The sequence below is a fragment of the Pleurodeles waltl genome, chromosome 1_2 (assembly GCF_031143425.1).
Source record: "Pleurodeles waltl isolate 20211129_DDA chromosome 1_2, aPleWal1.hap1.20221129, whole genome shotgun sequence".
Lineage (NCBI taxonomy): Eukaryota > Metazoa > Chordata > Amphibia > Caudata > Salamandridae > Pleurodeles > Pleurodeles waltl.
In genome coordinates, this window is record NC_090437.1 from 219,036,248 (window position 1) to 219,057,468 (window position 21,221).

Below are 21,221 nucleotides of genomic sequence, written 5' to 3' on the forward strand. Positions count from 1 at the left end.
TCCCCCGTCCCCAGTGTGCTAGGTGCAGTACTCACCGTGGTCGTCGCCGCCACCTTTGATATTCCTCATGTATGAGTAGGTAGACTAGCATCGGCAGGACCTGCAGCTTGGGCTCCATGGCGTCCTGGTTCTTTGCTGAGTGTCGAGCGGTGAGTGGTTTCCCTTCCATAGACTGTTTCCACCGTGCTTTTGATGACGTTGGTACTGCCCCGGAAAAGCTGGCGGATTGGCGGGTTGTGATGTAGTGGGCGGTACATTGTCCTCCGCCTGTCTGTTGGCGGTGACCGCTGCGGTGTTTGTTGCTACCGCCATGATGGCTGGAGTGTTAAAGTGGCTATCTGTGTTGGCGGTTTCCTCTGTGGTCGTGATCCCATTTTTTTTACCGCCGGCCTGTTGGTGGTATTACCGCCGCTTTAACACCGACCGCTAAGGTTGTTATGAGGGCCATAATTTTTTTTAATTCATATCTCCGGTTGCCCTTATCCGATTGTATTTGTTCTGGTGTCAAATTAAAGATAAAAATATAATCCATTTTTCTAAATTAGTTTGGGATTTTTAAACTGCTTGTTTCCTGTGCTTAATGTTATTACTGTTTGTGATATTTGAATGCTTTACACACTTTGGGCCTGATTAGGAGTTCGGCGGAAGGTTTTCACCATCCACCAAACTTCTGACGGGGTGGTTGTTGCCACACTGGCTACCTTCCCACCAGATGCATTAAGAGTTTCCCTCAAGGCTGGGGGTCGAAACCTTGGTTTATGCCGCCGGCCTAGTGGTAAACAGGCTTTAGCATTGTCTCCGACTTGTAATCGAGCAGGAGACAATGCTGTAGCCAGCAGGCTGCACAAGCACCAACGCAAAGTTCACTTTCTGGATAGCAGACAGTGAACATTACGTGCTGAGCACTTGGGGGGTCTGCCCTGCTCATGGCAAATGCATGGGCAGTGCAGTGGCCCCCCTTTTGCCCTTCACCTTTTCTCTGCCCACCTTTTCATGGGGGTGTTACTAACATGAAAAGGCTGAAGGAGAAAGAGGTCGTAATCCGCAGGGCAGCAAGTATGCAGAGCTGATCTGGTGAATTAGAATCTCCGCCACCACCAGACCGCCGGGATCCAAGATCCCAGCAGAGCTGCCAGGTCTCTGGCAATTAGACCACCACGGTTGTTATGTGGCGGTCGGACTGCGACATAGGCATTGGTCCAGACCGCCCCTGCGAGAGTAGCGGTCATAAGACAACCACACTTGTAATGAGGCCCTAGGTCTCCTAAGTTAAGCCTTGTTGCTTGTTCCCAAGTTACCAAGGGTTGCGCTGGGGTTAATTTATTGAGAACTAACTGGACCTAGTACTATGAAAATATAACTCAATAAAATAATGAACTATTTACTATATACTAAACAAGTATGATAGAGCTGTAAAATGACAAACTTGTATGCGTAACAATAGAATGTGTTAAAAATAATTAGGTAGCATTTTTGTAAAAAAGTTTACAAATCCAAATTAGTAAAACTGTTCAAAAATATATTAAGCATTAATTTACAAACAAAGTGTCATAAATGTTGTAGCATTGCAATAAATACACTAGTATTTAATTAGAAAAAGGTATACATGTTAAATTAAATGTAAAAATATTCATTAAATAAAATATAAACAACAAAATAAATACATTGTAAAAACCATGGTTTGCTGTTTACTTTTAAAAACTACACAGTAAACATCCAAAAAGTAGAATGTATTTTGTGAAATATTGGATAATGAAGGGGTTACATCTTGTATTCCCACTCAAATATAAACCACTTTGGGAAAGGTATTGGACACTGAGGGCCTCATTGCTAGTTTGGCAGTCAGACCACCAAACCATTGTGGTCCTTAAAACACTGCCCTATTTCGTGTCATACAGGCAGGACCATCTACCGCCAACCAAAAACAGCAGACCACCAGTGGCAGGAAGCCTGGAAATAGGTGGTTGGACGTCAAGCCTCAACAGCACTGTGACCAATCACTGATGGTATTACAGGCCAAAGGTCGCAGTGACGGCCACCTGTGGTGGTCAGCCAATGGTGGTCCGAACCACAACAGTTTGTTGTTACCCAAGTAATACACAAAGGCCCCTTGGCTGGATTTGAAAGCAACACAGCTGACACCCAGTGGACATACCTGCAAAGGACACTGTAAAACACACCTCTTCACACACCACAATCTTCTGCATTTTCACAGCAAGACCCACCAAGACAGACCACGTTTTTTCCCACCCTGCACAGATATAGGTACTATTTTTTTCCACATCTCATACAACACCCTGCACTAACATTTGTCTAGTCACAACATTTTGCACTTCCCCTCTTTGATAAGTCACTGTCACTCATTTGTTTTTGTTTTTTCTACCACGTCACATTCTAAAAATCCCTTTTTTTCAGGAGATGAGTTGAGTCATGGTGGATATCATAAGAATAGAGCCATAATTGTTTGTAGCCAAAGCTCAGCACAGACCTCTCAGTAGGAAAATGGAAATGTGAGACAGGATAGTTGTCAGAGTGAATGCTGTAGGCACCACTCTGCATACAAAGGAGGACATCAAGAAGAGATGGAATGACCTCAGGGGCAAAGTCCGTTCCCTGTTCTCCCGGCACCAGCTGCAGGCCAAGAAGACTGGTGGCGGCCCTTCCAGTGTCCCATTATATCTCTTTCCCTAGGAGGAGAAGGTCGTGGCCATTCTGCATCCTGAGGGCTTTGCAGGAATACCTGGGGGAGTGGAGTCTGGTAAGTCACAACACTAAAAATCTCACCAAAATGCTAGGCCATGCATGCTCACTGCTCACCTTTTGCCACCTTTACTGTCACTCCACACCACAGCCCAATGTCTATCAGTCCAAAGGCCCCTGTATGGCATTTCACGATTTAAGTTTACTCACTTGGGAAGAGTTACATGACTACATGACTAGAACTCCCAACAAGCAGTGTTCCACAACTCCAAATACCAGGCCAGTATTTACTTCTCCAAATACCCTTGTTTGGGAACTCTCAATTGAAGTGTACCCACCTGGCAGGAAAACATTTGACAGGCGTGTGTAGTAAAGGGACTGACATAACTACAACTCCATTAAGGCACTGTTACTGTTACTCAAACCTCCAGCATAGTGTTTCCTTCTCCAAATTCCCTTGTTTGTTAACTCCCAATTGTAGTGTACTCACCTGGGAGGATAACATTTGAATAGTGTATGTTCTACATAGACTGACATGACTGCTAAGGCCAGGAGGCACGGTTACTGTTATTCCACTCAGCCAGCCCAGTGTCCTCCTGTCCAAATGCCCTTGTTTGTGAACTCTCAATTGAAGTGTATCCACCTGGGAGGATAACATTTGTCAAATGTGTGTAGTACAGGGACTGACATGACTACAACTCCCAGCAGGCACTGTTAAATTACTCTAACCACCAGCACAGTTTTTCTTCTCCAAATACCCATGTTTGTTAACTCCCAATTGTCGTGTACTCGCCTGGAAGGATAACATATGAAATAGTGTGTGTAGTACAGGGACTGACATGATTGAAACTCCCAGCAGGCCCAGTTTCTATAACTCCAAACACCAGCACTGTGTTTCCTTCTCCAAATACCCATGTTAGTAAATTCACAAATGATGTTTATTCACATGGGAGGATACCATTTGTCATGTGTTGGAAAGTACAGGGAGTGACATGACTACAACTCCCAGCATGCTCTGGTTCTCTAACCTCCACCACCAGCACAGTGTTCACATGCCCAAATACATATGTTAGTGAACTCTCAATTGACTTTTACTCATTAGGAGGGAGAACATTGTTCAAATGTGTGTACTAGAGAGAGTGACATGACTGTATAACTCACAGCAGGCCCTATACCTGTAACTCCAAACACCAGCACAGTGTTCTCTTCTCCAATGACCACTGTTTGTCAAATCACAAATGAGTTTCACTTACCTAAGGGGATAACATTTGCATTGGGGAGTAGTGAGGGTGACCAGAATGCAACTCACAGGAGGCACTACAAACATCTGACCAGTGTTCTCTTTTTTTTCAAAGCCCCCGTGTCTTAACTCTCAATTGAAGAGTACTCATCTGGCAGGAAAACATTTGCAGTGTGTGTAGTACATGGTGTTACATGATTGCAACTCCCAGGAGTCTCTCTTATTGTCACACCAACAACCAGTCCAGTGTCCTCTTCTCGGATAACTTATGTTTGGGAACTCACACATAAAGTGTACTCACCTGGGGGACTGACATCTACCAAGTGTATGAAGTAGAGGTATTGACATGACTGATAAGGCCAGGAGGCTCTGCCTCTCCAACTCTAACCACAAGCCCAGTGTTCACTTGTCCAAATACCCTTGTTTGTTAACTCTCAATTGAAGTGTGCTCACCTGGGACGATAACATTTGTGTAGTGTGTATGGGTGATAGTGATATGACAGCAACTCAGAGACTTAGCTTGTTCCCGTAACTCCAACCACCAGCCCATTGTTCACGTACCCCAATGCATATGTTAGTAAACTCTCAAATAAAGGTTACTCATCTGGCAGGATACCAATTGGGAGGTAGAGGGTGTGACCTGACTGCAAAGCCCAAAAGGAACTGTTTCTAGAGCTCCAATCACCAACCTGGTGTTCCCTAGCCACAGTGCATCTGTAGGGAAACTCTCAAATGAAGTTTACTCACCTGGGAGAAAAACATTTATAATATATTGGGGAGTAGTGAGAGTGACTTGACTACAACTCCCATGAGGCACTATTTCAGTGACTCCAAACACCAGAACAATGGTCACTTGTGGAAAAATCCTTGTCTGCTAACTCTCACTTGACGTTTACTCACCTGAGAGGGACCAAGATATAGATCATGCTTAACTCAGGGATGTGTCTTGCTACCTAGCTCCATCTTCACCTGCTGGCACAAGATGAAACTATTGAGGACAAGAAGGGCACCTTACCCATTCAGCAAAACAAGGATCCCAAAGGCCTCCAGATGCATAACCAAAATGGTATTGGCAACAGACACATACAGATTGACAGATTGATAAAGCACTGACCTCCTGATGACTCCAATCACATATACAACAAAGTCCTGGGACTGCCTGCATAACAATCGACTAGGCCTCTAAATGATCAAAGCCATATATTTTTTGCCTAGCCACTGTTTTGTTTGCACTGGTGGCAAGATGAAATTCTCAGCCCTTCCTCCCAAGTGCCAATGACCTGCACCTTTCAGCAGATCCTTGACTTATATGGAATTGGCATGATTCCACATGTCAGGTCAATACAACCAATAGCATGGGTACCTGTCACAAAAGGATAACCTGCAAATCAATAATGTACAATGTGTTTGCAAAATGTCACTCTAAGCTTTTGGAGGTAGATGTCACAATACAACCAGTAACATTTTATGTTTCACATCAACAGGTTGAGTTGCCATTGGGCACACAGAGCAAACAGAAGAGATTGTCACTACCTCCCTGGATGAAGCCCTCAGTGAAGAAGACACTCCTGGATATCTGGAGGTAAAGGACGGTTCTGACCCATTTGGACAACCTGGTCAGACCCTAAGAGTGAGTCTCACTGTGGCATATCAACACATCCCAGCCCAGTTGCCTTGACATCACAGGCAGACAGTCGCCCCCCAAACCTATTTCCATAGAACAGTGTCCAACATCTTGTGCCCCCCAGTCCAGGACCTTTAGTCACAGCAAAACATCTCGGACAATGATGGTCCTAGAACCAGTGGGGGGAGGGGGCACCCTGCAGCAAGGGCACAGGCTAGTGGGGGTAGGGTGCATGGGAGGGATGCTATGGGCAAGTGGGTGAGGCCACTGGGGATTCCCCTGCCAGGACACCATCAACCACGTCTTGGTGGTCTATCAGGAGTCCCAAGGCGTGATGGGCCAGATACTTGCAGAAATCTGGGAGATTAAGCAACTGCAGTGGGACATCCATAGGGATATGCATGAACAGAGGGAGGCCCTCAGTACCAACATGGCCTCCCTAGCAGGGGTGTTAATGGACTTTAATATTACCCTGATCAAGGATCATTAATAACATTCTACCCCTTCCTTTGGCACATCTACACCAGGCCCTTCATCTGTGCCAGCTACTGGAAGGGAAGCCCTGTCACGGGACGAACCAGCCCCAGACACCCTTGCCTCTGTAGCACCAGATCCCCCCCACCATGCAAGCAGGGACGTTCAGGAGAGACTCCAGAAGGTGCGGATTTGCAAGACACCCACCACTACCAGCAAGTGACATCTTCCTAAATGACCTCCTTTTTGTGTGTCATAGTCATTTTGTTGACTGTTCTTCAGCTCCCTTACATTTTTATGGGAGGAGTACAGTAGACTTTGGACTTCCAGTAGTGTGGCATCTACTCCAATGATTTCATCCACTATGACTAATACATTCACTGTTCTTTTCAACATGCCCCAATATTATTTTATGTGCGATTTTTCAATAAATCTATCTATCAAAAAGTCAGTAAATGCTTACTTCTGTTCCACATTTTGCTATGTAGAGATGTAAGACCATGTAAAGTAAATGAGGAAGACACAAGATACTAATGCAAGGGAGGATATGTTACAGGTACAGTGTCCTGCTAAGGATTACTACCAACACACACACACACACACATTGCTACAAGTGTCTGGTCACACCAAAACATTTTAACCAGTGCACAACACATAGGCGGTCATTTTGACCGCGGCGGTCGGCGGTCGCCGCCCGCCAAGCGGTTCCCGCCGTAAGACCGCGGCGGCCATTCCGGCTTTCCCGCTGGGCCGGCGGGCAACCGCCAGAAGACCGCCTGCCGGCCCAGGGGGAAAGCCCCTTCAACAATGAAGCCGGCTCGGAATGGAGCCGGCGGAGTTGCAAGGGTGCGACGGGTGCAGTGGCACCCGTCGCGATTTTCACTGTCTGCACAGCAGACAGTGAAAATCTTTGTGGGGCCCTGTTAGGGGGCCTCTGCACTGCCCATGCCAGTGGCATGGGCAGTGCAGGGGCCCCCAGGGGCCCCACGGCACCCGTTCCCGCCATCCTGGTTCTGGCGGTGGACACCACCAGAAACAGGCTGGCGGGAAGGCGGTCGGAATCCCCATGGCGGTGCTGCAAGCAGTGCCGCCATGGCGGATTCCCTGGGCCAGCGGGAAACCGGCGGGAAACCGCCGGCTCCCCTTTTCTGACCGCGGCTTTACCGCCGCGGTCAGAATCACCCAGGAAGCACCGCCAGCCTGTTGGCGGTGCTTCCGCCGCCCTCCGCCATGGCGGTCATGGACCGCCAGGGTCAGAATGACCCCATAGGCTGTTGAAATGTTTGGATTGTCATAGCCAAGAATGGCTGACTCAATTGTGTCAGGGTACACATACCAAATTACAGCCCCCCAGACCACGTAAGGAAGGGCCTTGTCAGACATCAGCCTCTAGATCAGGCAAACAGAAAAAGTGAATGGTTTCACCAGTTGAGCCTTATTACATACCAAACTAAAGACATCTAATATAATATAAACCAAGGTACAGACAGAGGACAGTTCAACAGTCCCTGATCAAAGGCCCATCATAATCCAATGACTATGCATCTAGTCGTATGACAAAAGTTTATGTCAGTGTTGTGGCACAGGCACTGTGGCCTGCAATGATGAAACACATCTACAGATACATCCAAGACATACAAGAAGAGTGTTTAGCCTATGTGAAGAGTGACTGCATTGGTTGAACTTGATGACAACATATTTCATGCCCACATGATTAAACACATGATACAATTGGCCCAAATCAGACCACTAAGCAAGTCCAAAATGCACTTCTGACCTTCCATCCAAACACTGTTCAAGCTGTCTTGACACAGGTCTCATATACCCCAAATCTGTGACCTACATTACCTGGAACAATCCTTGTTCACTTTGTATGTCGAAAATACATCAGATACCTGCCAATGTTACAACTCTGAAATACCCACATGAGGATGTCATGGTGAAGGTACCTATACAAAAACAAAACAGGGAGTATAGGCTTGAAAAAATACCTATTAAACAAATGATATGGCAAGCATATGGAAATCAAATTACATTTCACCAAGACTGACACAAACAAAGTAGCAACATCAAGGTGGGTATATCTCAAAGATTAACACTTCAAGTACCCTTTGGCTGAATATTGCAGAGTATTAGCTTCCTACTTATTGCCAAAACACTGTACTCCACACATTCTAGTGCCTACAGTTCTTAGTACAGTCACCGTTGTTACATTACATGACATACTTATACTCATGAAAAGTAGCTACTGATGAGATCTTCCTGCAAGTCAGCTCCTTCCTCTTCACCACTGTCCTCCTCACTTAGCATTTCATGAGTCTCACCCAGTGGCACTGCAGGCTTCCCCTCTTCTGGGATGTACAGGATATTCTTCCACAGGGCAATGTTGTGGAGCACACTTTCCTGGGTGAATAGAGGAGGGCTCCACCTGTCCGGTGCAGACACCTAAATCTAGCCTTCAGGAGTCCAAAAGCCTGCTCCACCACCCACCCTGTTCTTCCATGGGCCTAATTGGTGCAGACTTTCCCTGGCGTAGTTGGATTCCTTATTGGTATCAATAGCCAAGGACAGTTTGGATATTCAGAGTCTCCCGTTAAGGAATGGGACATATGTGCAACAATGAGTAACCCTCTTTTCGGGATTGTAGCACCTCACATTGTACAAAGATGTGACTTACCAACCAGCTGGGCCCCTCTGCACATCAGCTGGGGTATAGTGCTGTTCCGCATTATGAAGGAATCATGGGCTCAAACCGGATAATGGGCACAGACCTGTGAAATGTAACGATCCGCCAAATAGACAACTTGCACGTTGATGGAATAGAAGTTCTTTCTGTTGCTACACTTATTCATTGGCATACCTTGGGACCAAGCCAACATGTGTGCCATCAATGCCCCCAACCATATGTGGGAGGCCTGCAAAACCATAAAAGTCAGGCTTCAAATGGGCTTAATCCTGATGTCAAGGAAATTGGATATAGCTGTTCAGGTGTTTCAATATTACTGCGAGTACACCTTCAACACCAGACTGAACATAGGTTGAGACATGCCAGCTGACAGGGCCACTGTATGTTGGAAGGACCCTGTGGCTAGGAAGTGCAGTACTGACATAACGTGTACAATGGGTGGTATGCTGGTTGGATAACTAATAGCTGGCATCAGATCTGCTCCAACTGACAACATAAGTCCACTACTCTTTGCCTATTAAGACTCTACAGGAGTAATATGTGGTATTCTTTCGTGGTCTGAAGGCCCGGCAGTGGACGGTAGACAGGTGGTTGTCACATCCTTCCCCTCCATGCTTACCTTTGTATGACAAGACATGATTTCTAACATTAGCCATTGTGTCCACAGCAACATACAAGATGCATGTCAATGATATCATGTGACAAGGCATTTCAGAAGGGATAGACATGGCAACCAGGACACATCAGAGCTGCAAAGGACACAAGGGTCACATGTGACCCCCATGGTTTTCCACACATGTCCACAACATGTATCTGGACCAAACTCAAAAATGTGCATCACAATTGCTACTCGAAATGTGACTGGATATCCCAACTGCAAGAGTGACAGTTGGTGGGGGTGGTCTGTGCCCCAGTGCTAAATGTCATCTGTGCCCTGCAACACACTACAATGGTGTTTGAGTAGTAGGATCTACATGACAAGACAGAATAATAATGTTTATGATCTCAAAACAACTTTTTCAGAGGCGTGACACAATTTGTGAAGCCCAATACAGCATTTCAGGCCTCTAAAATGGCGGCTGCCTGACCTACTCCACTTGGCATTAGGAACCGCTCAGGACCACTGGTGAAACTCGCATTGGTGATAGGCGGTTGCAGTCATGGCAGATACAGCCATAGGCTTACGTTGTTGCCAGTAGTGGGGATAGGGGTCAATGATTGCATGCGTCGGTGATGATGACCACACATGTGGCAGACATGATCGTCATGTTCTGCAGATTCATTGACTTGACTCCTAACTCTGCTGACAGCAAGACCTCCACGACCTGAGCTGCTGTGTACTGCCTCTGGGAGCAATCATGTCACATCCAGAAGGTTATAGGGTCCTTGCCTTCTATCCAGGAGAGCTGGAAAGGCTAGTAGGTGAGGTCCTACCCATATGTGGATAGCTCTATGGCACACCAGAGAAGCAGGTAAGTATCTTGTGTGCACAGTTTTCTCTGAACCTCACCATCCTTTACCTCCTCACAGACTAGAATGTAGCCATGTGTGCCAGGTTGACTACTCACGTGGCTGTCTGTGTGGCATCAATGGGATGATCAATGTGCAGGTATTGGTGGCCAGTGCCTTATGTGAGGTTCAGTCACATTGTGTTGTGGGAGGTTTTTGGGCTCCTAGATCCTCCTTGTGTTAGATACACATAAATAGTCGAGGAGACATTATTGCCATTCACTGTCATCCCCTTCTTCATGATTGTTGTACAAGTCAGACAACATGTATGTGCATGATAGCATGAGCTGAGTATGCATGTTGTATGAGTCAGTTGAGAGCAATGTGAACAATGTGTATGGTGGCAGAGAGTTTTCTAAACACACCTGCCCTTGTTAAACTGTTGTTTGAAAAGCATAGCATGGGTCACTGTGTCCTCCAGGTTGCCTCACACACCACATGCCAAGTTGCTTTTGGCTACATGATGTACTGTCATGTACGGAAGTGATGGGAATGGAGTGTCGTGCAGGTTCAGTCTGCTCAGGCTACAGAGACCATTGCCTGACAAATGTATCTTCCAGTATGGGTCCTAGTCTGGGCCAGGGTGGAGTCACTGGTGCTATGCAACTGTGGCACTCTGCCCACTCCCTATACCGCCACAGATCCTGTCATGTGGGCAATAGGAGGCTCTAGTGTAAAATCCTATCACAAATGCCTCATTCCTTTGATTAGATTAGGAATGGGTACATAGGTAAGTCATTAAGCTAGTCCATATGTGCACTTAACATCATTGTCAATGTGTATCTTTCACTCTTGACAGGTCCCTTACTCCCACAGCCCTTCCCATTGGCCATATTTGTCCTCTACAGGCTTATTTCATAAATGACAGCCCCACAGTACAGACAGTGTGTTGATTCCTGGGAGGCCATGATATGTGACTCAGTAGTTTGATCACATAGCAGAAACTGTCCAATGCATGCCTTTGTTCATTGTATGCTGTCTTTCTAGGATGGACACATATGTCCAAAGGAATGTTCTGTGACACAGGTACATACCACTGAATCCCACCCCCTGAAGTGGCATGAGTCTGCATTGGTTAGTCCACAAATCCACACATGGACAGGGAAGACACTCTCTGTACCCACTATGCCAGTCCCTTCATTGTTGTGTAATGTTGGAGTTTGTACTCTGGTAGTTGCAAGTAGGGACTGTATGCATGGAGTCATTCTAACAGAGTGTGAATGTGTTGGTCCATTCATGCCTAAAGAGTTTATGCTTCAGAAGCCACAGAGGTGTGATGTGTTTCATAGCGGCTCATATCCCAGTCAGATTGTTACAAAATGGCATACATGATGTCAGTAAGCTTCTTAGTCATTTTAGGGCCTGAGAAGGGTATCAGGTTAGTCTGCAGATGGAGAAATGTATAACTGAAGTCATGACCCTGTACATATTGGCTTGTACATGTCACACTTACAGTGCACTGACAAATAGGAGAGTTCTAGCTTCATGTTACTGACATGTATGTGACTCAACCATTTGCGATGAGACTTCATCTCTTGATTTGTCTTTTGCATCCATGCAGGTCAACACCCATCAAAAGATGGGATTGTGGGGAGCCATCACCAAGAAGGTGTGGACCTTGGGGGTCCACAGCCACAGAGCGCCAACTGCAGAAAAAGGGTGGGAGGACCTGAGACGCTGGGCCCAGAAGATCGCAGAGGTGCAGCTGGAGAGGTCCTTCCAACGTGGGAAGAGTGCCCGTCAGACCATGGCCCCCTCATGGCCCGCATTCTGGTGGTGGCCTATCCGGAGGTTGATGGGTATTTCAGGGCAGGAGCCACAAGGGGTGAGTACAGGGGATATTCTTGTCTGGTCCATTGCCAAGTGAATGAGTTTGGTTCTGACAGCTCACCCTGAAAATCAGGAATGAGCCATGTGTCACACAGTAGATGAGTGATTGTTTGTGTAGACATGTCATGTGGTGCATACTGATGTGCCTTGCATATTTGCGCAGGGACCTAGGACAAAACTGGGTGGAATCCATAAACTCCTTGTTAATTTCTATGCAACAGACCACTACTGTTAAATGTTCCAGGCCAAAGGTAAGTAGGTGATGGATCACTGCCCTCTACCATGTGTCTGGGTGAATGTGTATATAGGCATCTGCCACCCAGAAGCTATTTGTCTTCAGCATATGATGAGTGCTGGTGCCTCAATTCAGAACGTAATGTGAAGATATCCAACATACATGTGACAGAGCTTACATTGATGTTTGGATGCAGCTATAGGTCAATATTTTCCATTGGTAAGTGGGGAATGCTTATTGACATGATTTAGGTTCCATCACTTTTGCCATCATTCCTTGTGCCTACATGTCAGCATGTGTTCCTTTCTCTTTTTGCACAACATTTGTAAGCTGGTGTTTCATGCATTGCCTACCTATGTTGATGGGGGTGATATCTGTATTCCCTCACCTATATGTGCTTTGCAAACTGTGAAATAGTACATGAGTGTGGCACAATTGTTTATTGGCTCAAACATATCCTCACCCATCATAGCATGTCATTTGGCATGTACAACTGCAGTAGCAATGAGGAACATGACAGGTAGGTCTAGAGTTTAGATCCAGAATGTGAATATCTATGCTCTTGGTGTGGTATCATGTGGAAAAGTGCACTACACATGCTTAATGGGTAAGGCTTGTGCCCTGCTTTTGGCCAGCATCATGGAGTGACTTGCAGTTATGTTGAAATCACATGTGTTTGGGTACATCCATTCATCCCAGTCATCTGGGTTGGTAGGACCAAAACTGAGTCAGTGATGCAGCTTCCAATTGGTAAACATGTCGAGGGCCTTCTACAAGTACTTACAAATCTTAGGTCCTCTGCAACAAACAAAGGATGCACTTACTGATGCACTCACAGTATGTCATTGTAAGGGGTGTCAGACATTAGTAGTTATTACCATGGAACGTACAGATTCATTGTGTTGTGTATTTTGGGGACATCTCTCCCTGACATATTGCATGTGATGTCTATAGTTTCCATGCTGCATGTGTGGCCTATCTGAGCAACATTAATGCTACCTCCATGACTTTACTGGAACAAATATCACTTGATGAAGTGGGCATTGTTGATATGTTTCCAGTGTGACTTAGGTATTTCCATGTCACATTCACCAGGATAATGTACTTTTGTCATCAACATGGCATGATTTTGAAGCATAATTCTGTATTGTTGGGTCATCATGCATGTGAAAATTAGATCTGTACTTTACCTTGTGTGGGATCTATGGAAATGCATTTAGCATTGGCCTACTACTGTGTACTAAAGGTCTGCTCCATAGGGCAAAGGTTTGAGGGTGATGGTGTCTCCTGCTTGCTGAATGGGTATCGTGATTGCACATCTTCAGCCATGCAATTGTAGTTGTGTAAGATCCAGATTTTCCTGCGGGCAGCTGTTGACAGTTCATATGGCTTGCATGCATACAGTACTGGTATGTCACATGTATGGGCCACTTGGGTGGAGTTTTCTTCTGGGGCTTACTTGACATCATGGCAATATATGCTAATCAGAGCTTTTGTTTAAGTGTGATTATGGATATGAAATGACCCCATTCCTCTTGGTGTTTGCATCATCGGTACCAGCAGGTGAAGATGACAGGGTACAGTCGAGTGGGGAAACATCTGGCCACAGGACCTTAGGTCAAGACACCATGGACACAGAGAGACCCAGTGGCCTGGAGGGTGAGGGGAGTTCCACAGGGGAGACCATGACATCCTCATCATCATTGGATTTTTCCTCCAGTGGACACTCCCTTGTGGTGGCAGACCCATTGGGGTATCTCCCTGTACCATCTGTGTCTGCCACACCCCATTGTATTGCCACCCTTCCTGTTGCTCCCCACTCAGTTGATCGTGCCCACTCACCCCAGACAATGGGTGTCTCTTTGCCACAGGCACTTCTGCTCAAGCCTCTGTTACCCCTGCTGCCCTCAGTGAGGAGACTATTGACCTCCTGAGACGTATTTCTATATCTCAGTCAGCCATTGTGAATGCCATCCAGGGATTGGCATTCAGCTGCAACAGTCAAGCACATTAATGGAAAGCATTCATGATGCAATGGCTGGCCTATAGAGATCTTTTCAGGCTCTGGCTTCCTCACTGATGGCAGCCAGTCACCCCCATCTTCCGTGCTCTCTCCACCTCCCTCTTCCCAATCTAAATCCCTCCTTCCTACCCCAACACACAGACAGATCTGCACACATCAACATACAAGAGAATCACACACAAGCACCACAAAACACACCGGCACACACGCAAACAACAACCACCCACGGATAGGACAACAGTCACTGCTTACCTAGACACTCTCACCACCCCCAGCATTACGCACACAGCATCCAGCATACTCACAAGTACAACACCAACAGTCACACACGCACCACACCCATCGTATCTACAAACAACACCCCAGCAGACCCCCATATTCCCACCACAAGCACCATAAACACAGACACCACAACTACAAACATACAGACATCTACCACATCCACCATACCCACAGTCAATAGCCCAACAGACACACACACATCTACCACTTCATCCCCAGCACCTCCACCTCCCAGACATACAAATGCACTTACTCACCCATCCAACAGATACCACATAAACAGAAGCATATCTTTTAGAAGCATGAACCCACAACATCCACACCAACACAGCCGACAACCACTCCATTGTCCTCCAAATCTCAAACCCCTTCGGATGACCATCCCTGTGTCCATAAGAAAGTTTCTTATTTGACCTTGCCCTTTCCCCTGCGCCTTCCACCCCGTCCTAAAGCCAAGAGGCCCCCACCCAGCTACCCTTCCACCTCCAAGGCCTCCACTGCCCCCCTGTAAGCACTCATACATCCCCCTAAGAAGAACCCCACCTCTCCCAAAAAGCAGACCAACCATCCCAAGCCCAAGACCAAACCCCCCCTGGATGATCCCTGAGGTGCCTGCCTGCCCCTTGATGCCTCTTTCTGTGGAGGTTCCATGACAGTTAGGAGTCAAGTGAAGGCACCATGAGGTACCTGTGCATCAGACTATGTAGTTGATCATGACCTTGGACTCTGAAAGTTTACTATTAATAAACAAAAACGTTTATTTTTTGTGTACACCTTTGCCCTATAATTCCCTTACTACCATAATGTTGTTCCTCAGTGACTTGTGTTGTGTGCTTACAGTTGTGTGTGTTTCAGCCTGCTTGCTGATCCATTTGCTGTCGTTTGCAGTATCTGACTTGTGGGCATTACTGGTGTTCCCCAAAGACAAAGGTAAAAGTTGAGTGTTTGGATATGTGTTGTAAATGCAATGGTTGTGTCATGGCATTGTGTACTATTTGTTACAGTAAGTATTTCATCTTGTATTGTCCAATGTGACCATGTATGGTGTAAGACTTGTCACCCTAATAACGATTATATGTTCATAAGATGCATGTCAGCTTGAGTTTTGTTTGTGTAGACAGGGAATGTGTTCTGTTGTGCTACCTCTGTTTCCATTTGACTATGGCCGTGTCCATTTAGCTGTGTGTACCTTGAAGCTAATTCATGTAGAGCTATGTCCCATGCAGTTGGAGTTGCATGCACTTTGTTGACTTGCACTTCCACATTGTACAGGAAGGCATGTCATTTGGGGATAGTGTTGTTTGTCCTTCAGACACATATTGGGCAATTTCCTGTGCACATGTTGTTTAAGGGGCCGTGATGTGGGTGATGAGTGTGTCCATTGCAGGACTGTTTCATGGGAGTGGTGTTTGTGTTATGTGGCACATCCATACATAAGTGTTTAGTATGTGACAACAGTCCATGGACTTTGAGGAATGTGAGAGTTGTATTTCTATATGTGATGTTGGTGTGTTGTTAGTGTTGTGTGAGACAATGTTGTGTAGCATTCACTTTCCATGTGCCTGAAATGGATGTGTGTTTTTGTGTAGTGTTGCAGTGCAGTATGAGTGCCCTGCCCAAATTGGGTGTATTGTGACTGTGAATGTGTCCATCTTTCTGTATGATCCTGATTGTGTATGCAATGAGACTTGTATTTGGTGCCCATAGAGTGACCCCCATATCATGTGGACGACAGTGCAACAATCTGTTGTTGAGCGTAATGGTAGAGGTAAGTGTGTGTGCTTACGGTCGGTTGCATCCACGGTGGCATGGATTTTGTGCTCCATCGATGATTATCAACAGTGGCAGTATGTGTGTGATAGGCTCCGTGGAGGCCCCAGACATATGAGCCTGTCTGCAGTTTAGTGTCATCCTTTATAGTCCCATTTCTGCCTGCTGAGATATGGTGGTTGGAGAGCTATGGTCACATTGGCGATGTGCAACCTCATAATGTGTTCAGCTAAAAAACAGGCTACGCCAGCCATTTTCTGCTGCCTTGTGACTGTGGCAGTCTGTGCTGAATGGCAGTGCTGGTGGGACCGTGGTGGTCTTTGATCCATAGGCCCACATGACTCGTAATCTGGTGGTCCGACTGCTAACCCGATGGTGGTCAGACCACCATGGAAGTCGACGGACCACTAAACTCGTAATGAGACCCAACAGAACTAAAGGGATAAGGTTTTCCTCTTGCAACTCCAAAGTTAAATATTTTGGTGCACTAAAGGGGTTACATTTTCTATTCCCAGTCCAATCTAAAATGTTTTGGTGAAGGTGTTCAACACTAAAGGAGATATGATTTCTATCCCTCCTCCAATTAAACAATTTTGGGGGAGGTGTGGGACAGTAAAGGTACTAGCGGTCTCATTATGACTTTGGCAGTATTGCGACTGTCAAAGTCACAGTGGCGGTTAGACCGCCGCAACTTAGGTAGTCCGACCGCCATATTACAATGCTGGTGTGCTGCCACCGCCACAATGATGGTGGCGTAAATCATGGTCAGCCATGATGGTGCTGCAAGCAGCACCGCTGTGCTGATCACTACTTGCTTTCCACCACCCTGTTCTTGGTGGTTCACACCGCCATGAACAGGCTGGCAGAAAGCAAGTGCAGAGGGGCTGCACGGGGGGCCCTGCACTGCCCTCAACTATGTTGTGGGCCCCCCTGCTCAGCACTGCTACAATGTGCACTCTCTTCTGTGCAGACATTGTGCATTACGAGGGTGCTGGAGGCTCCCAGTGCGATGGCATTGGCATTTGCCCCCTGAGGAGCTGAGACCAATGCCGCCACACTGTTTTCTCTGGATTGAGCGGTAGAAACCTTGGTTTCCACCAGTAAGCCCAGTGGAAACCTTGTAATGGGGCCAGAGAGACCGCCAGGTCTGCAGTTGTCTCCTCACTGGGGGTCTGAGGGGCTGTTAGTCAACCCACCAGACTCATAATCAGGATCGAGGTCTCCTATTTTTACTGCAAAACTAATTAATTTAATATAGCATGTTGGGCACTGAAGGGGTTAGATTTACTATTCTCACTCTATAGTAAACCATTTTGTGGAAGGTGTTGGACAGTAAATTATTTTGTAATTTATTCATAAGAATAGAAATTGATGTATAATATTTGTATTAACATAATAGATTTTTTGTAAGTATAAAAAGAAGTAAATCAATAAAATAATCAATATTTAAATATAAACATAAAACATGTTAAACTAAAATAAATGCAATTCTGGTGCAATTTCAAAATGTAGAAAATCCAATACAGTTTAAATTTCAAATAGTTAAAAAAAGCAGAAATTAACATCGCCCACCTTTTTCTCTACATACCCAAAATTCCACTCCTAGAAATTTTATACACATTTCATTACTAAATTAACAAATATTCAACAAAATAAATTGACATACAAATAATTACCATTAAGAAATATAAAACCATTTTGTTCTGCTGAAAGAAATCGCAGGAAACAAATTATACACATAGCATACATACTAAACAAAATTAACCTACAAAATGATGTAATGTACAAAATATTTTTTAACAATATAGTTTGCAACAATTTTAAAGGCAACACTTAAACAATACTCTTACCTTTGATATTTATACCCATAATGTTTTGGCCATTGTTAGAAATGGGGTTTCTGGTTGGCTAGGGTATGCACCTCAGCCAGGCAGAACTTACCCACTCTAGTCAGGGCAAGGGAGTTACACGTCCAAGATAACCCCTGCTCACCCCCTTGGTATCTTGGCACGAGCAGTCAGGCTTAACCCGGAGGCAATGTGTAAAGCATTTGCATAACACACACAACACATGTGACGCAATATCCCCATCACAAAGGAAACACAACACCAGATTATATGAAAATATACTGTATTGTACACAGCGCAATTATCAGACCAAACATCACATATCAGTACTATCCTGCTACCTTAGCAGTTGTCAGAACGTTACACATTAGTTACTCTGCAACCTAGCAGTAGTCACACATAACACACAGGTTACTCAGTATTCTGCAACATAAGCAGTAGTCAGGAAAACACGTTATTACATCACAGCACTTGTCATAAGAATATCATAAAATGCCCATAGTAGGAACATTAGAAAACATATGGCAAGTTAGAAAAACATATTAGCAAGCATGTCCATAAAAGGAACATTTGCATACACATATGTAAAAACATCAAACGCAGGTAGGTAATATATGAATCAAACAAAAGTCTGTAGAATTAACTTTGGATTGCAACTATATTGGTCCTTTAAATAGTACCTGGTTGGATGAAGGCATCTCCAGTGCCTAGAAGGCGAACAATGGGGCCCCCGGCGCTCCTATGCGCAAAACGGGGGCCTCCCTTATACTCTGGGGTCAGAGGAGGACGACATGCACCTCCTCTCTTTTATAGACAGGCCCCTCCTGGAAACCGTGATTACTGGGGACCCCCCAGGGCCTCAACCGGCCCTCACGAGGGGGGCCAAAGCCAGCAAAAACAACTTAGGGCAGGAGGGGGGCACCACGCACCCCCTCCGGTTTAATGACAGGCCCCTCCCGGGACCTGCGATCTCTGGGGGGCCCCCAGGCCTCCACCTGGCCCTTCCACCAAGGGGGGGGCCCACAATAATGCCCGTTTTACCTAACAGCAGAAAAGGAGCGTCCTGCTCCTCACGCAGAGGCCAGGGGGAAGGGGGCACTCCCCGCGCCTTCCCCTGGTCCTGCCGTGAAGCCACAAGAAGATCAGACCACTCCGGGGGCCCGAGCAAACACTTGCCTGCACCCGATGCAGTGCGCGAGTGTTCTTCCAGCTTCCCGGCCGCTGCGGTGATCTTATTTAAAGGGGTACAATGCAGCAAGGAGCATACGAGCTCCCAAGGCTCCATAAGCGCGCTGCAATCAGCGCTATGGCAGCCGCAACCACGGAGAAGCACCCCTCATGAAGAAATGGATGCAGGGGTCAGGGGCCACAGCACCCTGCCCCTGGGGAGCAGAATCTTAAGACAAGGTCCTCAGGTGGAGGGCCCAGCTACAGGCCAGCACAAGGGAAAGGCAGCAAGTGGCAAGTCCTTCACAGTGACCAGGTAGGTCACAGGTCAGCACAGCAGCAGCAGTCCATGGCGGTTCCTGGTGAGCCCTTTCAGCCTTTGGTGTCCAGTTCCAAGATGATTCCAAGAGTCTCCAAATTGTGGGGAAAATTCCCCTGTACTTATAGTCAGTTCTTACAGTGTTTTACAATAGTAGGGAGAGGAGGTTCCAGCCAGTTACAACTGGTTCTGGGAGTGCCCCCTCTCTCCTTTCAGAACAGGCTCCAAACATGAGTGGGGGGTTAACGACCCTATTGTGTGAGGCCAGGGCACAGTCTTTACAAATGCAGGTGTGTCCCGCCTTTCCCTTCTCTCAGCCCAGGAAGAATATTCAGTATGCAGATGCACCTCTGTGACACCTCCACCCTCCCTATGTACAGGCTGTCTGAAAAGTATGCACAAAGCCCCAACTGTCACTCTGCCCAGACGTGGATTGGAGTCAAGCTGCAAAACACCAGAGTCATAAGCACAGATAAATGTGCACTTTCTAGAAGTGGCATTTCTGTGATAGTAATAAAAAATACACCCACGCCAGTAAGCAGCATTTATTATCACCATCACAACCATACCAAACACACCTACGCTACCCCTCATAAATCAGACAATACCCCTTACACATAAGGCAGGGCATTTCTAATGCAATCCTATGAGAAGGCAGCACTCACAGCAGTGAGACACCAAGTTAGGCTGTTTGTCACTACTAGGACAGGCCATGCAAAACGGCACATGTCCTGCCTTTCTACATACATGGCACCCTGCCCATAGGGCTTCCTACGGTGTACCTTAGGGGTGACTTACATGTAGTAAAAGTGGAGTTCTGGGCCTCGCAAGTAAATTTAGAAGCCAGGTCCCTGTGGCAGAAAACTGCGCACACAGGCCCTGCGCTAGCAGGCCTGAGACAGGTTTGAAAGTCTACTTCAGTGGGTGGCGCAAGCAGCGCTGCAGGCCCACTAGTAGTATTTAATTTACAGGCCCTGGGTATAGAGATACCACTGTACAAGCGACTTATAGGTAAATTAAATGTGCCAATTAGGTATAAGCCAATCATACTAACTTTAGATGGGAGAGCACCTGCACTTTAGCCCTGGTCAGCAGTGATAAAGTGCTCAGTGTCCTAGAGCCAACAGCGAGAGGTCAGAAAAACCAGGAGGAAGGAGGCAAAAAGACTGGGGATGACCCTGCGTAAGGCAAAAAGTCCAACAGCCATCACAATATTCCTACAATACTTCCGTAACAAATTCAGTTTCTGATATTTAGCCTAAACACTGCAGGTGTTTCTAAAGGATTTTACTACAAATATCCACTTTACCTTCTCAAACTTTGTAGGTCAATCATTAATGCAGAGCCTTAGCTGTGGTGCACTGATTTGTGACATTATGGCTTCCAAACCGCAGGAGACTTCCTGTGGGGACACAAGCTCCAATTTCAACGTGCAGGAAAAATCTCATTCTGGAGGACATAGCCCAGTGAACATAGGAGGTTCTAGCAGTGGGGGAGCCTCAGCGGTCAGCAGGA